The sequence below is a fragment of the Lactuca saligna genome, chromosome 9 (assembly GCF_052625555.1).
Source record: "Lactuca saligna cultivar CGN05327 chromosome 9, ASM5262555v1, whole genome shotgun sequence".
NCBI classification, from domain to species: domain Eukaryota; kingdom Viridiplantae; phylum Streptophyta; class Magnoliopsida; order Asterales; family Asteraceae; genus Lactuca; species Lactuca saligna.
In genome coordinates, this window is record NC_136425.1 from 49,234,140 (window position 1) to 49,258,463 (window position 24,324).

General features: G+C 39.0%; 1 long non-coding RNA gene across 1 annotated transcript; it reads left to right on the forward strand.

The window, feature by feature from the left end:
• The first annotated feature begins 1,657 nt into the window (after positions 1 to 1,657).
• On the forward strand, positions 1,658 to 5,227 carry LOC145014335 (uncharacterized). Its single transcript, XR_013665502.1, has 3 exons — positions 1,658 to 3,374; positions 4,199 to 4,250; positions 4,551 to 5,227. It is a non-coding gene; the product is annotated as an uncharacterized LOC145014335 (long non-coding RNA).
• The last annotated feature ends 19,097 nt before the right edge of the window (positions 5,228 to 24,324 follow it).

A 24,324-nucleotide genomic window follows, 5' to 3' on the forward strand; every position in this document is an offset into this window, starting at 1 on the left:
CCATAGATCCGAATAAATAATATCATATATGGCAACATATAACATTTAGCACATAAAAGCATTTTAGGCAACTTTCCTAAAATAAACTAGTGCTTGTGTCTAAGATCCAACAGACACACACCTCGCAATCTCCACTTAGAATGCTAAGTTTAAGTTTAGAAATCCTACAAATTCCTAGTTCGCTTAAACTAATGCTCTGATACCAACTGTGACATCCCCAAAATCTTGGCCAGAAAAGACCGTTTTCATTTATGCTTTTTAAAATAATTTTCAGAGTAAATCCTTTTAATTTTAAAAGAGATGCGGAATTTGTTCCCAAAAACAAAACATGATAAAATAGATATTTATCAAAACATTTCATAAAGAAATATGATTTCATTTCATAATCAAAAGTCGGGATGTCATGTTCCGATCCAGGTCATAAAGCATAAACGATAACATTACAAGTCGTTCAACAAATATATACATATACAGACTTGTAAACAAAAACAACTTGATGTTCGCCCATCTTAAGCTCTTGCGCCACTTCCTGTAAAATAAATCAACTGAGTGGGTCAGGCTTGGGAGCCTGGTGAGCATATAGGGTTTTCAAACCCACAATAATTATATTTAATTTCAACAATCAACAATAAACCCGATTACCCATTCCCGTTATCCTCACCTTACGTTCCTAAAAATAACGTCTATTATAAGGAACTTATTTCAGGATTTTTCATCGGGACGGACATTACTGCAGAGGGGCTTCCTCAACAATAAGTGTCCTAAAGGCAACCATGTGGGGGATAGAGTACACCGGTGAACACGTCGTTCACAACACCTACAGGTAATGAGCCTGCTAGTGTTCCACAGGACAGTCTAGAATAGTCCGTGGTCGTCATCCATACTCTGCTGAATGACTAGAATAACACCAATAACACCGAGGCCTCTCATCTGTTTATTACACACCAATTATCTACCCATGTTCTACCCAACATATTAGTAGATAAAAATTATACGTTTTTATACATAGTTAAAAATAACCTGTATAACATGCTTTAAGCAATACATATTCCACATAACAGATGAGGCATACACACATAACACGTATTTCATAGAGAATACCTCAGATCTATAAGATAGAAGAGAGTGAATATACACTCACACGTATAACAACCAAATATATACACATAACACGTATTTTATAGAAAATACTTCATAATATTGCGTTGGAATGAAAATAACTACACACTCACTTGATCAGAAGATGATCGGGTAGTACTACAGCTTGCAGAAGTAGTAATCCTCCGCAGATCTGGAAGATCTCTTACGAAAATCGAACTTCTCGCGGGCAGAGCTTCGGCTCGGAAACCGCACTTCTCGGGATCTTCGGGATCTCGGGACTCGCTTCGGGACTCGGGAATATTACCGGGGCTTCGGGATGGAATCGGCACGCAAATCGAGGCAAAAGATGAGAGAAAATGAAGAATTTGTAAAAGAAAACTCGGCTGCTTCGGACCTCCTTTTATAGTTGCTGAACCTCGCAAGTACGCGGGGCGTACGCCAGTACGCGGGGCGTACTGCCTCAGAAACGTAAGCGCTTGCGTCATCCGAAGCCACTTGCTGCGATGTCGACATTTTCGGAGTACGCGGGGCGTACGCACTTACGCGGCGCGTAAGTCGGATAAGATCCGTGACTCGCCTTCGGATAATGCTTCCGAATTTGAATTAAAAATAATTATAAATTAATTAATAAACTTCGGAAATTCATATCTTCTTCATACGAACTCCGTTTTCGACGTTCTTTATATCCACGGAAAGGTGAGACTACGATCTACAACTTTCGTTTAGACTCCGTCGGCTAATTTTGAATTTATTTTTTTATTGTTTATTTTTAATAGGCCGGGACAGAAAATTTCGTTATAAATTCATAACTTCTTCGTTCGACGTCCGTTCTCGCCTAACTTTTTATCGCTTTGATACTAACAACGAGATCTTCGATTCTCGTTTAGATCACTAAGGCTAAATATTGCTCTAACGTAAATTCATATTTTACGTCACTCGGCGTTGTGCCGGTTCTGTCTCGAAACTTCGACATGTTATAACTTCTTCGTTATAACTCGGATTTTGGCATTCCTTATATCTCCGGAATCCTTGTTTCGACCACTACAACTTTATGCAAGGATATCGAGTGTATCTCACACTTTAATTTTGACGCTTATTTCATTCTTAATTCATTAAATTATAAAAATCAAGAAAATAAACACATAAATCACATAATTCACATAATTCACAAATAATACATTCTTATTATTTCAAATTGAGTTACAAAGGTTAACCTAGACTATTACATTGCTAAAAATGGCAAGCGTAGAAACACGGGCGTTACATATTCAGAGGGGAACAATGTATTTTGATCCACCAGATAACAACCAGGGAAATTGCTATAATCGTCGTGAAGGTGGTCATATAAGTGCAAACTGCACATCAGCCAGAACATATCCAGGTCTATCATAAACCTCTCATTTTGCAACACATTTCGGATGTCATAGTAAATACTAAATATAAAAACATGTTCAGGAGGCTTGAGGAGAACATAATATAAGGTTGCATTGATCGTATGTTTCTTGCTTATTCTGATATAATGCTTAATTTGATGCTGATAATGTGATTGTTGTGAATAAGGTATCATCAAAAATTTCTACTATTAGCAAATAGAGTAAATTAAAAAAATGGTCCTTTCGATTTCTTTGTTTTAGCATGTTTACTCCAAAATGGAACCCCTTTTCCGTTTTGATCGTTATTTCAAGGTTTGAGGGACCCAAATCCATATGAAACCTTAAAATAAGGACCAAGAGTGAAAGATCTTTCAATGTTGGACTTCAATATAAGTTTAATCTTTAGCTTTTACATGTTACAGATCAATAAAGAAAGCGATGTGGTGGTTGAATGAACATATCAACTGAAGTCACTAACAATGAATTATATAAAAGTTGTTTAATTTTTGTAATTCGGATTGTAACATCCGGATTCCCAGGTATATTATTTTATTCATTTATTTTGGAGTTTGTGGAGGGACTCGACGAGTTGGTGCTTAAACTCGTCGAGTAGGGTCGCAGATTCTCATCCGGGTTCATGAGTGGACTCGGCGAGTCCACACTGTTTAATGAAACCCTAATTTCTAGGGTTTGGGACCTATTTAAAGGCTCTTAGGGCCGTCATTTGCGGCTACCAAACCCCAGAGAGAAACCCTAAAAGAGCTAGAGCGATTGTGAGAGGAAAGGAGCCATTTCTTGATCTTTGTGGTTGATTCTTGCAAGAAGGAGGTGTTTCCAACTTAGAGGAGACCAAGGAGGTGGTGCATCTGTGGATTTCGAGCTAAAGACTTCATCTTTGAGGTAATATATCTCCCCTTTATCTGTTGTGTTGAAGGAATCCATAGATGTAGAGTTTTCATGTCCTTTAATGGAAGAAATTGTGAGAACATGGCCCTTATTCACTTTGAGATTTCGGATCTGGACCCATAGTGGTCTAAATAGCTTATCTCAGCTTTCTTTATGTTGAGCTATAGAGGTGTTGAGCTTAGGATGTTGTTTTGGGGGCTAAATCATCAAGTGAAACCTTCTAGACGTCCCATGAGTGTCAAGCTTCGAGCTTTATGTGTTTATCAGGCTTGGGAAGGTCAGATCTATGGACCAAAGGAACAGATCTAACCTCAGGAGGTCATTTGAGTTTGTGCATGGCATGAACTCGCCGAGTCCAAGGGCAGACTCGGTGAGTAGGGTTAGGGTTTCCCGTAAATCACTCAGTAAGTAGACCCGCCGAGTTGGGGGAATAACTCAGTGAGTCAAAGAGGGATTAGAGGACTGGAGTTTAAGGCATAACTCATCGAGTTGATCTTGAGACTCGGCGAGTTGAGTTGGGGTAGCCCCACGATTCATGCTAGGTGTGACTCGTCGAGCAAGGGGCGGGACTCGACATGCCAAACAAGACTAGGGAGTTAGTGGACACATGTAGACTTGCCGAGTTGCCCAAGTGCACTCGACGAGTCGGGTCAAAGTTTGATGGTTGACTTTGGTTGATTTTTAGGGTTTGGTCAACAATGAGGGCCTTTGAGCCAAAAGAGGGGTAAAATGGTCTTTTACCCTTCTAAGGGTGCCAAGAGAGGGTTGAGTCTAGTCCTGAGATTTATATTTATGAGAGTATTACTTTATGTGATTAGGCAGAGGCTAGATCGTATTCTACCGAGTCAGAGATTTACCGAGACATCTGAGGTGAGTCTTCTCACTATACTTTACCTTGAGTGGTAATTAGAGTTATGTGACAAAGTTATTGTATGTTACTTATGTGTTGTGTTGCACTGCATCATTTCTATGTGATTTATGCCATGTGTATATCAGAGTATATCAGAGATAGAACCGGAAGGTTCACAGAGCTAGGACCAGAGGGTCCACAGAGTTAGGGCCCAAGGGCCCACAAAGTTATAGCCTCGAGTGGCTAGTATGTGTTATGTATGGTATTTTGGGAAACTCACTAAGCTTTATGCTTACAGTGTTATGTGTTATGTGTTTCAGGTACCAGTGATGATCGCGGGAAGACGCTGACATGATTCGTACACACACATGTGATTTATGTATTTTGATCTTGGGAAATAATTTGTGAAACAAAGATATGATACAATGGGATTTTGTTAATAAATGTGTTTGGAAAATGTGTTTTAAAATGTGAAAAATTGTTTTAAATTTTACGGTGTTACACGGATTCATTGGCTGCGTAATTCAGGTTAGATGGAAGGAGTTTTAAATTGATATAATGATGGTTCATGCAGGCTAATTGTGTGGTATGAATAATTGTTTCCTTGGATTTGTTATACTCCTATAATGCTTGATAATAGTTTGTATTTTCATCATTTTATCGATTGACATACTTAAATTTTTCTGCAGTGACTACTATATACTTTTTGAGCATTAGATAATGAATCCATAGCCTTTGAACATTCGGGCAGATATTGTGATGAAATGCTTTCAGTTTGATGGACTTCTTCACATTAAGGTGTTTTAGTCTCATTTTTTAAACTTTTATCTTTTAATAACTTCCAATTTTGATACTAATTTATAATTTGTAAATCAACGCTCACAGATGGCTTTCACTGAACAATTACAGATTAGTTATTTGAAATATGTAATCACTATTATTAACTATTAAGAAATGGCTTATGTAACACTTAAATGTTATTATTACTTTTGGAGATAAGTTGACACACATGCTATTTCTTTTCATGAAAAAGAAACTATTTATCAGATCTTCCTTATTATTTATTTATTTATTTATTTATTTTTTCAAAAATGGTATTGAGTTGGAACAACAAAGCCTCCGACAAAAACAAAGTTGGTTTTGAACTCGGAACATAAGAACCAAATTTGTTGATGTAGAGTCTGATTACTTTTGTTCTTATGGGATCATCATTCAGGTCGGTAACGACCTAGATATTGTACTACTACTAATACTAATACTATCCACATAAAATGCACGATTCATGATGAATAGTGTAGTTTTAATTTATAATTACGGGGTGGGTGCAATTAATGCAAAATACGGTTGTTGCAGTAGCTGGAGGGTATAAGTAGCAAGCAGTGGAATTGAGGCTTGTACCGGACAAGGAAGTGGTTGATTGAACAAAGGATATTGCGGTCCCATAGCACTCTCTTGGACTCTAACAGATCGTAGTGGAATTTGACATATCTTATATCAAAATAGGGAAATGGATTTTCATTTTAATGTTTAGTTTTCTGTAATTTGGATCCTTTTTTTTCTGGAAAGTTCAATGTCCTTTATTTTTACCATTTTAAGCATCAAAATACTAATGTACATTCATTTTTTTACTGTGTTTGTAAAAGGGCGAATTGCAGAGAATGACAACATACTTAACTCTGGCTACCAATTAAGGCAATATAATATACTTGCACACAAAAACAACACCAACCAACCCCCGCATCGCGGGGGGACGCATCTAGTTGTTGTTATTATTATTATTATTATTATTATTATTATTATTATTATTATTATTATTATTATTATTATTATTAGGGAAAAACCAGCTATAGACATTTTTTTTGGTGGGGGGGGGGGGGGGGGGGGTATTTCAAAATTTAGTCACAAAAACAGACCTTCCCGGCTAGACATGCATTCCGTGGAGGACCCTCTATGGGCTCCGCGGAACAATGAATTCTCCGCGGAGTGGGGTTATTTTTGTAATTTTTCCCTCCCCTCTTTGACAAAAATGGCTCTCCTCTTTGGTCCCCCGATTTCTCTTCCACTTTGATTTTTCGTTCGTGTCTCCCCATCGGTAGATTTTTTCGATTTTCCAGCAACAGCGACTTGAACTAGTAGAATCCAACACCGATGGAGCATAATTTCCCTAATATTTTCGCCGATGGATACAACTCTCGGGTATTTTTCACGTTTCTCTCTTTGGATCAATGTCGTATTGTACATATTTAAGATTCAAATGTTACGAATGAAATTGATAACCTTTAATATGTACATATTTAGATTTAGGATGCACTGGTTTTGAATTTGCGAAGATCCATTTCGCGGAGGGGTAGGTCACTCCGCAGAGGGACCTTCGCGAATTAACGTATTCTCTCCACGGAATGATTCAAAAAGGGCAAAATGTCTCTCCGCGGAGGTATACGTCACTCCGTAGAGGGGTCTCCGCGGAATGATCTCTAACATCCGCGAAATGACCTTAAATGCTTGTTTTTCCTACCATTTTATATCAACTATTTGTTAAATAAAAAGTGCATTGCTATTTATTTCATATACCGAATTAGAAAAGAAATTTTGAAACCTTGTTTTTATTTTCAATTACTAACGTTTTATATTAAATTAAATGTATATGTTTTGTAGCATGATGATCTCGATCGAAAAGCAGATTTAACTTTAAAAGGCGTGGTTGGTACGATCATTAAAGACTATTTTCCACGCCTAACACAATCGCAACGAGTATTATTTGAAGCTTTTCCGTTTGGAAGATTCATAGGAATGCATGTCCCCTATGGTGACCCCTTACTTGTGCATTTGATGATGTTGGATGAAGTAAGGTCTCAACAAGTGTTTGAAATATGGAGGTTTCTTTTTGAGATACACGGGATGCAGTTGGATTTAGGTGAAACTGAATATATTTTTATTTGTGGTGTAAGTGTTGGTCCTTATGTGGATTTACTCCACGACGAAAGAGGCTGGTCAAATTCAAATCTTCGTGCTCGGTTGTTCCCAGACATTATAGATGCACGTTTGTGGCTCAAAGATTTAGAAGACTACATTATGTCTCCGAATTATTCGACACTTCAGGGTGAAGATGCTGTAATGCTTATCCAACTTGTTCTTATGTTGAAAGGTCTCCACGGATGGGATGTTAAAAAGGGCATTCCCGCGGCAATATACAAGCTTGCTGATAATATAGATGATTGGAACAGGTATTACATTTAAAAATTGTGTATAAATACAATAATAGTTATAATAAATAAATTGAAAATTCCAGGTTTGCATGGGGTACATATTTATGGACCTATACTTCGGGGTTGATTAGTGGAATGTTTGAGAAAATAGAAAATTTTAGAATATTCAAGCAGGCCAATCCCAAATCCAAGTGTGCCCACTCCCTTATCCACTAGCACCCGTGTTATTCATTTGTGACATTGTAGCTGCTACAGCTGCAGTGATCGCTGCCTGAAACATCGTAGCGTCAAATTGGGGAGGTGCTGGCGGAGGCGGCGCTGGCGTAACATTAACGTTGATACATCTTGGGTTTCTCTGTGGATGCATCTTTTACTTTAAGAATTAAAGATGAAAAGATATTAGAATATCAAGAATGAATATGAGTTTGATATCTCTGAACTAAAAACATTTAGTTCACCATGACTTCTGTAAGGAGTTGGTAATAAAAGTCTACTACAAGTAACATCGTGTAGAAAGGATAACATGAACTTGAATAGTTATTTTTCAAAAGAGACGTAATGCATGTCGATTGGTATTGGTATATTAAATACATAGAGTTTGGAAAACTTGACCTTAAAGTAGGTCTACAATATACCACAATACTGGGAAAAACATCGACATCATACTGACCTACTGAAAATGAATTTTTCATGGTCGAACTGAGAAACATGAAAAATAACACTAAGACATATTTAGAGACTTAAATTATAACCAAAAGAGTAAGTAGAGTATGATCTACTTTCTACTAGATCCGTCCATGGATTTGGCTACCTAGCGTTCTATTTCGAACATACGCCTTTCTTGTGTCATTTGTCGTTCTTGCAACTCTCTAACTTAGGCTTGGGATGCCGCCGGTTCTCTCTGCAAGAAATTAGTATGATCCCTTGTTGCACCATGATTGTCTTCTAGGTTGCAAAGGCGAACATTGTTGATTCCAGTGGCAACGTCAACCTGCATGACTCGGTCGATGGCAACTCTTCCCTGTTCATTGTTATGCGCAACACGACAAACTAACACTGGGAGGGATCTATCTTCTGAACCTTCTGCTTCAATATTGTAGAAGCTTCGGTCTCCTTGGTAAGGATGGTTCTGACTCTGCTTGTCACTCCACCTGTCCAAGTTTATTGCCCACAGAGGCGTCGGGCCTTGGAAGTTTTGTCGAGGATTGGGGTTCTGGGCAGCTTGAGGTGGATTATAGGCTTATGAATCAGCATCTTCGGGAAAGTCTTCTTCAAAGTCCTATTCTGTGGGAACTACAGGATCATCTTCTGGTTCGGCGTCGAGCCATCCTCCATTCCCTTTATTGGGAAAGTACTAGTCTCCAGGTAGATGGAATCCAACCACTGTTATCTATGCGAGAATAGGGATATAAGAAATATCTAATAATTTAATAGAAGCGAGTAAACAATTTCAAGGTTCTATAAGAGATACTTACAGTTAACAGATAATGTATTCTATACTATATGACTCCTACTGGGTCCTTCTACAAGCACATAGTGTATACTAATTATATACAACTCGGGTCGAATAGACCTTCGAATAAATGTTCCTACTCTATATCCACATCCAAACAAGGAAAAGGAAGTAAAGCTTAGACCACTCATTCTAAGTCTATGAAACCTTAGTCATATATAACCATAATGCATGCACTTAGTACTTATAGAACTATTAGCAAGAGTCCTTTGTTTTCATGTAACTTGTTCTTAGTATATAGTGCCTAAAATACTCCTATAGTATTTTAACTTTATGTTTTGTTCTAGAGTTCTTCTGTATATGTAGAGTTGGTAAGTTTTAGACCTGCCGCAACACTACCATCACTCCCAAACACATGTTCGTCGTATCTCAAATAAATATAGTTGATCAGGCTATATTGATCCCAGATATAATTACAAAATTGCCTAGGTTTGACTGTAGTGGTCAACATTCAAATACTTTTTGTTGGGATTAAAACCCTAATTGAGATTTGATGAACAAGATGCGGAAAATAAGAACAAACACAAATATGAAGATTATGTCGAATGATCACTCAATTTATTGAATTGTGAGGAACAAATTACACTTAAGAAATAAGAATCTAACTCTACAAGAAACCTCACAACGTGGTGGCTACATTTTGCCTCACTCTCTTGACCCTAATAATGAATAATACATGACTATTTATAGGGAAAAGACAAGTCTTGGGCTTTTAACCTAGAATTCGTCAAAGGGGCCCATTGCCATCATCCATGGAGTGCTTTGAAACCCTACAATCTCCCCCTCAAAGTATGGAGTGGATGGCAATGCTTTAACTTCCAAAACAAGCATCTGGAAAATAAAAAGATCTGCAACGAGGAATATATGAAGCAATCCACGAATCTTGATTCTTCAATAATCTTCAAACACGGGATCTAGGATATATAAATCAGGTACTGAAGTAATGTCTTTAAACTTCATTTTCGAATGTAATCCCAAAGAATCTTCATGAAAACCAAACCCGCCATAAAAACCCATTTCAGAACAAAGAAACCGAATCACTTCTTGTCTTTGAAGAGCTCCCCCTCCAAGTCACAATGATCTTCAAATAAGCTAATGATATAAGCCATCAAAAAATATCATATAACAACCCAAACTTTATGATTCGTAACGCCACTTGATCGAGAAAATACAAGAAGTCGGAGATATAACAAGTCCTTAGCAGAGCTCGATAAAGAACTTCCGCTGTAAAGGATACTTCTCTTTAGAAGCTTTAGCAGAGCTCGATGAAGAAATTCCGCTGTAAAAGCTACCTTCATAATTCTACCACAAGCTTTATAAAAAATCATCAACTTTGAAAAGTCACAAATCCAATTTCGAAAGGCCATACCAAATTCTCCCCCGATTTATAATCAAAAACATGATTATAAAGCCTTCAAATGGTCATGAGAATGATCTTGAATGGATAAAAAATTACTATGCTCCCCCGCGACAAAAAGATATACACAATGAAGTATAAAATCCGAAAAAATCGTGAAAATTTGACGTTATCACGAAAAACGACTTTCCGAACCGCCAAGACTTGATGGAATCATTATTTTGCTGTTCACGAAAAAATATGAGCGTTGAAAAATCCAAAACTGTTCACCGGCCCTTAAAATTGCAAATTTTTCGAAAAATGGGCTGAAATTTTCACTTGCTGAAAAACAGGGACTGAAATTGTAATTTTGCATCAATACTCCAGTTTATTTCTGACAAAATCTGGAAATCGTCCATAATCACCAAGTTGTGAAAACAATAGGGACCAGAAGTATCATTTCGTTGAAGTTTCAGGGACCATTAATGTAACTTGATATCTTCTTCCCCAATTTATGTGTGATAAACGAATGTGACTGGAACGTGATTACAAACGAATGTTCACAAGCGAAACTACAGATACGATTCCAATATCCACTTTCGTTCCAAGCTCAAATAAACGAATCCAAGTTCGTTCCAAGTTCATTGATATAAAACCGAAACCATGTTCGGTCCGAGCACAGTGTGACATCCCCATTTTCACGGCCAGAAAAGACCGATTTTGTTTATGCTTTATAAAAATCAGAGTACTTCATTTTATAAAATTATTGCGGAATTTGTTCCCAGAAAAACATGGTAAATACGTTATTAAAACATTTTCGAAGAAACGTATTTATTTCATTTTAAAACGTTTGGGACGTCATCGTTAATACAGAAACATAAGCATAAACAGAACTTACAATTATTTACACTAGTGATCTACATCTCTTTAAATCTCTCAGTGTAATGTCACTTCATATCAACACCTGTGATATAAATAAACTGAGTGGGTCAGGTTGGGAACCTGGTGAGTACATAGGGTTTTCAACCCACAATAATATAATTATTATGTTTAAACAATCAAACAATCAACCCAATTACCCATCCCCATTATCTTCTTTATTCTTAAGGATCTACCCTAAGAATCAGCTATTTCTCATTCATTCATTCCTAAGGATCATCCTAAGGAAACAACATGAAGTCCATTGTTGCCAATGACACATTGGTCAAGCGCAGCTGCTAATATTGTCACTTAGGCTCAGCTACCAGAATTAGGACATTTTCTATGAGGCGCTTCTGCCGGTATTGACCTTTAAACACTACTGTCATGGTCATAAGGCTCCCTATTAGGCGCAGCTGCCGATACTATCCTTGGAGCGCAGCTGCTAGGATGTTTACCGTAGATCTAAATCATCTACGGGTTGTGGCGCAGCTGCCAGTGCTCATCTATAGGGTACTAGGTCCACTGCTGCCAATGTATACCTATAGGGCACTAGGTCTGTACTAGTAATGTTCCTCTATTTCAGCTTTTATCCATCATCATTCATCTACCCATGTTTTACCCAACATATTTTGTAGATATAAAATACTTTATACAGTTTACATCATTTAAAACATGTATAAAAATCTTTCACCGGCATAGACAACAAGTATTCAGACAATATGCACACATAACACGTAATTTATATTAATAAATACTTCATATCTATGTGTAAGATGAAAGGCACCACGCACTCACAACACGTAAATTATATAATAAATACTTCATATCTATGTGTAAGATGAAAGGGACCATGCACTCACAACACGTAAATTATATAATAAATACTTCATATCTATGTGTAAGATGAAAGGGACCATGCACTCACAACACGTAAATTATATAATAAATACTTCATATCTATGTGTAAGATGAAAGGGACCATGCACTCACCTGAGAAGGTGATGACTCGGTACTCGGACAACGTTTCGTTTACTTTAAAATAATTTCCTTCGATGAAACCTAGTATTATCACCAATAGATTTTACTCTATTATTCGCCGAGACTAATTAATAGTCTAGCTATTATTACTATTATATATGTGTTAAAAAAATACTTATATAACCCATAATAATAGCCCAAGTATTTATTATATGTTCTTAATAACGTTAATATAATTAAATAAAAACTATATTAAAAATAGCGTAGGCGTAGCTCACTTACAGCGGGTTTTATAGAAAATCAGACTTTGCTTGGAGCAGCGTTTCCGAGCCGAAAAGCTCTTCTTCTCGGAGCCGTTGAGCACTCCGGGGCTTCCGCCTTGTGCTAGGGAGGTTCCCTAGGCTTTTCGGGGGATTTCGGGGCTAGAGAGAGGTTCTAGAGAGAGAGTAAAGAGAAGAAAGAATGGGAAAGGTGTGAAGAAAATGAGGGTGGGAGAGGTGGTATTTATAGGGTGAAAATGGCTGAACTTGGTGCCACATGTCACCATCTAGTGGCAAGACTTGGGGAGAAAGCAATGGCCAAGATTGTGCCACATCACCCATTTTCGCACAGCACACTTCCGACTTCTAAAATCCGTAACTTTCACATACGACCTCTGTTTTTGACGTTCTTTATATCCACGTGTAGGTAAAAATAATATCTACAACTTTCATTTTGACTCCATCGGCTAATTCTCGACCGATCTTAAATTTAACAGTACGAGGCGTTTAGACTGTTAAATGACCGCGAAGAATTCGTAACTCCTTCATACCGACTCCGTTTTCGTCTGTCTTTTTACCGTTGAGTTCCTATTAATGAGATATTGAACTCTCATTTAGGTCACGTAAGTCAAAAACCACTCAAACTAAAATTCGAGTTTCGGGTCGTGCACTGTTAAGCCGAATCTTAGAAAAATCATAACTTCCTCATACGAAGTCAGATTTGGGTGTTCTTTTTATCGACGCTCTTAGTTTAACATATTCTACGACTTTTGTTTAGATTGATAAGGATAAATCTCGCTTTATCGTAAATTCACTATTTACGCTTCCCGGTGCCGTGCCGGTTTTGCCGTAAAACTTCGACGGGCCATAACTTCTTCGTTATAACTCGGATTTCGGCGTTCTTTATATGTACGGAAACCTTGTGACATATTATACAATTTGGTTAAGATTATTTATTCTAAATAATCTTTTGTCGAAAAGTCATTTTCGACCCCTATTGCCTCTAAATTGACTAGCCCGGATCTGCGGGCGTTACACACAGGTTCGCTTTCGGTTCATCCTCCGTTCGCTCCAACCATTAACAAGCGAACCCAAAGTCGTTGTTCCAGGTTTGGTCCTAATTCATCAGCTTTTACCACAAGGCGAACCCACTCACAGGTTCGCTTATTGTTCTCACTCTACTTTTGCTTCAAGCCCTTTAGATCCGAGTGCTAACACATGAACACAGATTCGTTCTGAGCACAAAGACATTTGTGAAAAGCGAATAGAGATAACAGGTTCGTTTTTCGTTTCTAGCACAAACACGCGAACACTAAATCGTTCCAGGTTCGTTCGTGGTTCACCTCCAATAGTTAATTTTAACTTTTTGCCTTGACTGGTGTTCTTCCAATTGAGTTCCAATTCCAATTTCATTCGTTCCCACTTCCCAGTGAGATTCGATTTCAATCGTTCGCAAGTAAGTACATTCAAACCGATTTTGACTTTCAGGTTTGAATTGTAAGGACATCTGTTCAATTGATTGCGAGACTTGAGTCCTGATTCTGAGTACCATTCATTACAATACGATATTAGCTTTTATGTACGAGACCCTCCAACACTGATACACAATCTGATGCGAAACCAAGAAAAATTGCGAGATCAACATAACTCAATGAGACCTAATATGCGAGAGCAAGGAAATCAATTCCAATTACAAAACTTCCATCGCATATAATTCCTTCGTTCCGATATCAGGGTTTTTCAATTCAAGAGCATTCACTTTTGTCATCATTCATTCAGTTCCGATTCCAAAAAAATGATGCTTTCATCTCGCTTTTCATTGTTCTGATTCCAATCGACATGGTTCCGATCACATTCACCGTTCCAAAAAAAGTTTTCACAATTTCAGTTTCATTCGATCGCATTACACATCCAGTTACGAATCTGATTAAGATTGCAATCCGATTTTGACTTTCTATGGTTTGACCCTCCAAATCGAGATACAGTGTTGTTCATCCGTTCATCATTAGAATTTGAAATTTCCATTGAACAAACACCCAATCGACATGTGGAACAGATTAAGCAAATTGATTCAAACACCATAATCAAATAAAATCAAAAACGATTTTGAGAATGAAACTATTTAGAAATTTTGACTCCAGAACAGAAATCGATTAGTAAATCAAATTAGAACAAATGATTAAATAAGATTCGTGAATCATGAATTCAATCAGAATATAAGAACAAATTGCGAAATCGAGATGCAACATTCACAATTTTGAGATGTGTCGACTGCGTGAACCAGAGCGTGCGACGTCAAAGAACAAGTTAAGGGCTTATACCAATGAACTCGGCTGAATGAATAAAAATCAAATACAATTGGGCCACTATTGACAAAATAGACGATTTTCAGATCCAAAACTAAATACAGTGAATACGATGAACAGGAACATGATTCTTTGGGCTAAATCAAAAGAGATATTATTGGTCGATTTTGGATCAAACAACTGATCAAATCCAAAAAAAAATACGAACAGGATTAATAAAGAATTACCCAGATGAACAGTGGATGAACAATCCCCATGAACAGTAACTTGAACAGAATTTTGATTCGATACCAAGAACCGATACTTCAAAAATCAATATATCTTCAAAGACCCGCTCTGATACCACTTGTTGGGATTAAAACCCTAATTGAGATTTGATGAACAAGATGAGGAAAATAAGAACAAACACAAATATGAAGATTATGTCGAATGATCACTCAATTTATTGAATTGTGAGGAACAAATTACACTTAAGAAATAAGAATCTAACTTTACAAGAAACCTCACAACGTGGCGGCTACATTTTGCCTCACTCTCTTGACCCTAATAATGAATAATACATGACTATTTATAGGGAAAAGACAAGTCTTGGGCTTTTAACCTAGAATTCGTCAAAGGGGCTCATTGCCATCATCCATGGAGTGCTTTGAAACCCTACACTTTTGTTCTATTCTAGTATGACACCGTTCTTTAGTATGTATGCAGGTATGTATACTTTATTAAAATATATAATTATTTAAAAAGTATAACTCTTGGTCAGAGTGTTTTAATCCCATTGTATTTATAGTTGTATATCTTTTATGGGTTGATATACTTAGTTCACTATAAACAATGTTTTGATACCAACCTGTCACACCCCAAACCGGAATGGCGGAAACGTTTGGAGGCGGAGGACGTCATGTACAGTATCATAACAATGCACAATAGTAAAACAAGCAACAACATCCATTGCATTAATAGAATAGTTAACACATGCGTGTTCTTTGTATAGTTGTAAGACACCAAAAATGTGTAGCAAAATAAAAGACGAGTCTTGAACATGCTCCGTCTTCCCAAAACCTAGCCCAGTGTGCCTGTCTACTGGTTCCCTGAGAATACAAGTTATTTTGAAAGAGAGTTTCAACATTTAAGTTGGTGAGTTCATAAGTATTTTAGTGTAAAGTGTGTGCATTTGTTTGAAGAACATGTTTGTATTGTTTCGCAAAAGTGTTTGTATTTGTTTGTATAACTTCCCAGAAAATCCTATATTTTCTGCTTATATGAAAAGTAGTCTTCTCTCCAAGACCGACCTGTTTGTATGTTCTGTTCTCTTGAAAATGATGTAAAATGTATGTTTGTACTTGAAATAGTATAAAATGTATGTTTTCCATATTTATATACTATCTTTACTAGAAAAATAGTATGCCTTTCTCATGTAAGAGTTTCACTGTATGAATGTAATGGAAAATGAAGATTTATAGTAGTATTGTATAAATACACTACTAATGCATTAACTACCTTTAAACCAAACTAGTTAATTAAGGTTAAAATGTGATTGAGGTTATAACCATACTTGATTAACTAGTCTAAAACACGACGTTCTTCAGGCGTCGAAAAGATATGACATTTGTCACCCGTAGACCTGCAGGTCCCATTGTAGCAATCAGCAAGGTGTGGGATGGTCAATCTCGTATAGATCTATACACAAACTCACGCTCTTCCTCCAGGAGACTCTGGTTACAAAACATGACATAGCAATTATTGCTATGCCATGAAATAGTATCTCACATTTTAGTTATCTTGTTCTTTTTATAGTGTGTAAGTTCCTTCTTGTTTTTGTTATAGTGTGTAAGTTCCTTCTTGTTCTTGTAAATGAATAGTATACTTTGTAATGAATAGTAATAGTATACATGTATTGATTTAGGTATGTTCGTCTGTGTGGCAACCCAAAAATTTCCGTTAGTTTCAACGTCGAAATTAGTTACGTCAAAAATTAGCAAAATTTATCCCGAAAATATTTTTGACCGGAATTAAACCTGTTGGAATATTTTAAATAATATTCGTTAAGCGAACAAAAATTAAAGCGGTATAATTTTTAAAAAAAAAATCGCCGTGATTAAGGAAGTGGTGAAAAACCCGTTCGCGGTTGGTGTCAGGAGAACCCCAGCCAGGCCATAAGTTCCACCCTATATAAGGGAGGAGTGGGTTTCACTCCTACCTTTTTCCCACCTTAGACACTCTCTCTCTACTTTCTCTCTCTACAAACGGGTTTTGGTCAAAAATCACTATTTCAAGCTCCAAATCGGTAAGCTAACCTTCCTAGCTTGTTATCTAACTTATCTATCTTTCAAATTCGGGGGTTAAACATCCAAAAACCTCAAGAACATGTGTTTACGGTCTTGGGAGCCTCCCAAAACCGTAAACCCCTTTGGAAGTAGGTTTGATGCCCAAAACCCTCCCAAACACTTCTAGTGCTTAGCAATGGCTTAGAGGCTTACCCGAAAGGACTTAGAACACCAAAATCGGACCAAAAGGGGAGTAAACATGAGTTTACGGTCTAAGAACATCCTTAGACCGTAAACCCATGTTCATGGACCATAAACACCTTTTAAGGTGTTAAACCACCCCTCAAACACTTCCAAAAGCTTCCACGAGTGCTTAGAGCCTTGTAATCCTTCGTTTGATGCACCAAAAACATGATTCATGGGCTAACATGAGTTTAATGCCGTAAACTCATGTTTTTAAGGTAGTAAACTCCCCAAGAGTATCTCCTTAGACCGTAATCACCTTTCCAAGGTGTTTAAGTGCCCTAAACACCTTCCTATGCCCCTAGAAGTGACTAGAACCTTACATGCATGAGTTAGAGCCACCAAACAACCAAGGAAATGGACCAATATGAGTTTACTACCATAAAATCATGTGTTTACGGTCGTAAACTCCTCAAGGGGTATCCATAGGCTGTAAACTCCTTTAGTGGTCCATTTTGAAGCCTTAAACCCTTCATAAGCCCTAAAATTGAACCTAGCCTAATGCCACAAGTGTTATAAGACCTTAATGCATCAAAGAACAAACCATCCATGAGTTTACGGCCGTAAACTCATGGGGTTAAGGTCTTAGGGCCGTAAACTCTATAAAGAGTTTACTCTTGAAGAGTAAACTCCCTATCTAGGCCATACACACCCTTAGATGTTACCTGGGACACTTCTAGCACTTGTAGCAAAGTGTTTTTATGACGTATGACATCCTTACTTGCTTAATTAGTTATTAAATGACTAATTGGATACTTAAATGTATCATTACATGTTAAATAGGATTCGCGTGTGTGGTCAAGTCCTCACTTGACACTTAGCATCCTATACTAGCACCTTCACCTGATCCACTTACAGCAGGTGAGTTCATACCCCTGAATTAACCTTTTAAATGTTTTTACATGCTTTTATGGGGGGGGGGGGGGGGAATACAAGTTAAACATGGCATTTATCATATCAATCACATGTGATTGATAACCCGCATGACCCGAAAGGCGTTTGCTTTTCATGCCTTTGCCAACATTGCAGAGTTCCCTCATCCTCATCCACGGGTTGATCAGGACTTAGTAGAATTTTATCTGAGGGAAGCTCAACCCCAATACCAAACTTGGAGCACTCAGAAAATTGTCAATGTTCGGGTCCTAAAGCCGTTCAGGGAAGGTAACTTTACCAACGTTCGGTTCAAGGTACTACGGGGATCTGCCAAGACCGAACATGCCATCTCACTTGCAGATCTTCCCAACCTTAATCCCCATGACTGGATTATCTTGCACAACATTCTTCTTACAAACGAAGCAGAATATGGTCCGATCATCGACCACTTTAAGAGGATGCTTGTTTGCTATGTCATGGAAGTTGCTTTGATGGATTAGGAGATAGCGAGCATATTCAAGAAGAAGCCTACCATATCTCCTGTTGGCTCTGCCAGTGATCTCAACATGATGCAGATGGGGAAGATTGACCCAAAGAGAAACTCCGTCATGTTTACCAGGAACGAAGGACAGAAATGTCTTTTCGCCTTGGCAGACAAACATCTCTACACCACTGCCTGTTTGGAACACGTTTTAGGGATCATCCATCGATGCAAGCAGAACACAGCGGATGATGTAAAGTACTTTGATGATATGATTCAATGGTACATTCGGTTCAGACAGACTATCCTTGCCCTTATCTCACGTCTGTTTGATACAACAAAGAAGGTTCCCACTGCTGGCCCAAGCAAGAAGAAGAAGTAGTCTCGCTACAATTTGACGCAAAGGGGGAGATTGTTGGGTCGTATTTTGTGATTGCGTCTATTGGGCTCGTTAGATAGTTCAATATATATCTACGGTATGGGGTTGTCCATCCGTATGTTTTGTAGGGTTTAGTATAAATAGATGCTTGCATGCATCCTAGAACGTAATGATTAGTAGACGATTAGTATCGATTAGTAAAGTATTGTTCAGAAATATCATCGTTCTTATTTTGTAACCCTAGCATCCTCTACAGTGGAAGTTCTTAGTTGAGCTCTGCTGAGGATCGAGTAGTCTAATCATTCGACACATTCCAATTCATACTTGTGTTTCGTTTTTATTATCTTTACGTTCATCATTTACCTGTTACAAAGATCTAATCGATCTAAGAGTTAATTTATAACTCATCAATTTGTATATACTAAATTGATATAATGTATTGATTATTTTGAATTATATGATAATATATAAATTTATTATAACTTCTTAATCTCAATCGTTTGAATGACTTCCACCTGCGAGTTACACATGAATAAAATTAAATATAATATATGATTTGATGTTATTTATAGTTATTTTTATTGTTAATTAATTTTTTAAAATTTATTTGCTTAATATTTTAATTTCTATCATTATAATTATTTAAAACATCAAACATTGTTTTTTTCATTTTAAAGCTAACAATATAATCATTTATATAGAGTTGTTTTTAACTCTTGTTATTGTAAGTTATTTTAAGCTACTTATTTAAAAACTTTTAACGATTATAAAAATATATTTAAGAAATATTTTAGTTAAATTGAAATTACAATTTAGTTTTTGCTTTTATCACTACAATTTATCACTTTTAACTATTTATAAAATATTCTTTAGTTTTTTTAAATGGAACTGAAATTTATATTTGAGTTAACATTGTAATGCGCAGAAACACCTATATAATTGAAGTCTTTACAAATATATATTTTTTTAAAATATAACACTAACGTTGTTGTAACGACCCGTTCCCGGTACGTTAATTCATTGGTAATTGTTGTAAGTTTTCAAGAGGGACTCGGCGAGTTCTAGCCTGACTCGCCGAGTAGGGTCGCGACTTCGAGCACGCGTGAGCCGGGGACTCGGCGAGTCCATATCCCTGACTCGGCGAGTCCATCCGTCTGGGTGAAACCCTAAATTCCCGGGGTTGCCCACTATTTAAACCACCTTATAGCCCCCATTCTCGCCTCCCTCACCCTGAGAACACAGTGAGAGAACCCTAATCCTCCCTTGAGAGCTTATAAGTGTTTTGGTGCCATTTTGTGAAGGTGTGAAGAAGGAGAAGAAGAAAGAAGCAAGGAGAAGAGTTGTAGTGCAAGGATCCAAGGGCAAATCTGAGTTAATTGAGGTATTTTCGGAGTTCCCTTCTTGTTATATGCTTTAAACTTCCATTAGAGCTCTCCTAAGAGCTAGTTGATGCTTGTTCCAAGCCTTATGTTTGCATGAATGTCTTAATAAGTCGAAATATCTTTGGATCTGAATGATGGGGTGTTGTAGAGCCCAGATCTACTGTCTTTTTGGAGCTACTTTGCATATTAACCATAGATCTACCCATTTTATGCATCTTTTAGCCTTATTTCCCTTATTCATGAGGTTGTACACGTAAAGTTGGAAACTTTACGTGGTAAATCAGCTTACTGGACCCAGATCTATCAATTGTATGTGTTGGATTCAAACAAAATCGAGTAAAAATCAGTTGCATGGTGGCAACTCAGCGAGTCGGGAAGAACGACTCGGCGAGTTGGGTCGCGAGTTCCCGATTCCTTCATTTTTACCAGTGTCGAGTGAACCCAGTGAGCTAGAGAGGGGACTCAGCGAGTTGAGGGTAAACTCAGTGATGGAGGGACTCGGCGAGTTGTTCATCAACTCGGCGAGTCCAAGGCAATCTCCTTAAGATCAAGAACAACTCGTCGAGTTTGTTCATCCGGCTCGGCGAGTCGGATGAAGATTGTCTGAGTTCTTGGATCAAGAGGGTACTCGTCGAGTCGATGCCAGACTCGGCGAGTAGCAGCGAGTAAGAGTGAAAAGTGAGAGTAAGACTCGGCGAGTCAGCCCAAAAGAGAATTGACTTTGACCGAGGGTAAAAGAGTCATTTTACCCCAAGCGCAGTGTTTAGTATTTGATTGAGTGTGTTTATGGACTTGTAGCCGAGGAGATTCAGGAGCAGCCGTCGTTAGCTTCCCGAGCCACACACTCAGCAACCAGCTTACGAGGTGAGTTTCCTTCCAGTAGGAACGGGTCTAAGGCCACAATGCCGGCCCGTTCAGTTAGCAGTAGTTTCCGGATTTAGGTCCGATGCAGTAGTTAGTATGTTCGATGCCTTCGTGGCTCGAACAGGATTTGTGTGCTATGTTTTATGCGTCAAGTATTATGTGTTCCGGGCTACGGCCCGATGTAGCATGTCGTATATGTGTTATGCTAGTTGATGTGTTATGCTATGCCATGTTCAGTCAGTCAGTTCCGGACTTCGGTCCGATGCAGGGGACAAGGTCCCAGTCAGTTCCGGACTTCGGTCCGATGCAGTTAGTTCCAGACTTTGGTCCGATGCAGGGGACAAGGTCCCGGTCAGTTCCGGACTTCGGTCCGATGCAATTCCCGGGCTTCGGCCCGAAGCAGTGGGCAAGGCCCAATATGTGTTTATATGTTATTGTATGGTATGTGGTAGTTTGGGGGAGCTCACTAAGCTTCGTGCTTACAGTTTCAGTTTTGGTTTCAGGTACTTCCGCAAGCAAAGGGAAGAGCTCGGGGTGACGGCATCGCACACACCGCAGCTTTAGCTTTTAGCTTGGGATTGATTTAGTTTGTTTGATTTGCCGTAGTATGATACAGTTTCCGCACAGTGTTTTCTATTATGTTGGATTACGTCACGTATGGTTTTATTATATGACACTCTGATTATGGTTTTGATTATATCGAAAAACGAATTTTTTTTGGGTCGTATTTTTGGGTCGTTTCAAGTTGGTATCAAAGCCCTGGTTTGAGGGATTCGGATACACTTCCGGGTGTATCTGAACTCAAACTAAGGGAAATAAAAGATTTTAGTAAGATAAAAATGTTTTACAAAAAGAATTTTGAAAGCACTTAGAAAGAAAGAATTGTTTTTAACAAGATAGAGGTGTGTGCATGCGGTCAGCCGAGCTCAAGTAAGTACTCCCAAATTACCCATGCAAGTTATTTGTTCAGTTTCAGTTTCAGTAGAACAGCATGCTAGTATAGGGATAAGGATCTAGGAGAATGCCTTATGTGCCTGCTTATGTGTTACAGCTTTATGAGTATTGCATGCTAGAATTGAGTAGACAGCAGTAGGATAGCCTGTTTTGGTTATGCCTGATAGTATGAGCTTAGCATCCTATGCTAGTGCAGTTTCTTGTTATAAGAATAGTTTTGCCTGAGTCTGTTTCCCTTGTCCGAATGCTGCTTGCTTCGTGCTTGGTGGGGTCCTGAGTAGTGGGAGTTAGCCATTAGGTGAACACGTCACACCACATGTGATCAGGTTTGAATAATCCCAGAGTGCTGGAACTGGCCCTATTGCACAGCTCTTGTTTGAGTCCAACCGTTGTAGGGACGGATCTTTTACTTGAAGGATTATATGATCCTCATCACATGTGATGGTGTTTAGGTGGTGGCTAGCTGGCATTATGAGGAGACCTACAGCAGCTGAGGACCAGTCGTGTTGAGCTTGAGGTTTCCCTAGGGCAAGCCTAGGATGAGAGTAGCAGAGAATGGCAGTAGTAGAAGTGACTTGGTGGAGTCAAGGCAGTTCTTGAGGAAAGTACGGATAGATGTGGAAGGTAGTATGGGCCCGTACTACTGAAAGCAAAGGATCCGTACTCGAATTAAGGAAGGCCAAGACAAGACCAGGAAGCTAGTAGTAGTATCATGATCCCTTGAGATATTTCAGTGTTCTGATGTTGTTATGAAATGTTTCAGAATGGTAGTTTTGCGTCCGAGACCAGCAGTCGGCAGCTCAGATGCCGGAGGAGGATCAGGATCGGGATCAGGCCCGTTATCATGAGATGTTGCGGAGTGACATCCGCATGTTTGTGAGCCGGTCCAGTTGTAAAACGCTGGACGACATGATTGCCAGAGCTAGAGAGAGGGAGATTGATCTCGAGATGGAGAAGAAGAGGAAACCGGAGGCGGTTTCGGGTTCAGGCAGTGTGGGCAAAAAGCCCAAGGTTTCAGATCACAGGTCTAGGAGTCAGCAGAGCCACGGTCGGTGTGGCAAGTGTGGGAGATTGCACGAGGGGGCGTGTAAGGCAGGGAGTTCCGGCTGCTACAAGTGCGGTCGGACTGGGCATTTGAGTAGGGATTGTACGGCCCCTGCTACTACGGTTACAACATCAGATCTGATTTGCTTTCAGTGCAATCAGAGGGGACATAAAAGGTCCCAGTGTCCCAGTTTAGCTGCAGCAGGGAAGGTGGTTGCACCTGCCCCTGCCACCTTGAGGATTACGGATGGCCGGCAAGGCCGAGCTGATGCGCCAGTGGCGAAGAGCAGGGCATTTCAGATGACAACAGAGGAGGCGCGAGCGACTCCTGATGTGGTGACGGGTATGAATCTTTCCTTCATCTTTAATTGTTATTATATCGGTTGAGTATTACTTATGTGGGTATGTTCTATTTAGGGTCGTTCTCTGTGAACGACATTTCTGCTTTGGTATTGTTCGATTCGGGGGCTACCCGATCATTTGTATCACTTGCGCTTAGCAAGAGATTTAGCAGAGCTCCCGGGGAGCTGGATTGTCCACTAGAGGTTGAGATAGCAGATGATAGGACCGTGAGGGTCGGCAGAGTACATAGAGGGTGTTCCCTTCAGATATTTGATGAGCAGTTTTCAGTGGACCTGGTTCCTATTCCCCTGCGTGGGAATAAAGTTATTGTGGGCATGGATTAGCTGAGCCCCAATGGGGCGGTGATTGATTGTGAGCTTCAGCTAGTGAGGGTTCGCACTCCCAGTGGGGGAGAGATAGTGATTCAGGGCGAGAGGCCCCAGCGAGGACCGATCTTTTGTTCCGCCGCAAGGGCGAGGCGCTATGTTCAGCAGGGTTGCGCCGTTTTTGTAGCTTACATCTTGGATGCCCGGGAGAAGGGCAAGACGACGATTGATGATGTTCCTATTGTTCGTGACTACCCGGATGTGTTTCCCGAGGATTTGCCGGGGATACCTCCAGAGAGGCAGGTTGAGTTCATGATCGACCTAGTTCCTGGTGCGGCTCCGATAGCCAAAGCACCGTATCGACTTGCTCCCCCTGAGATGCAGGAGTTGTCTACACAGCTTCAGGAGCTGTTAGACAAGGG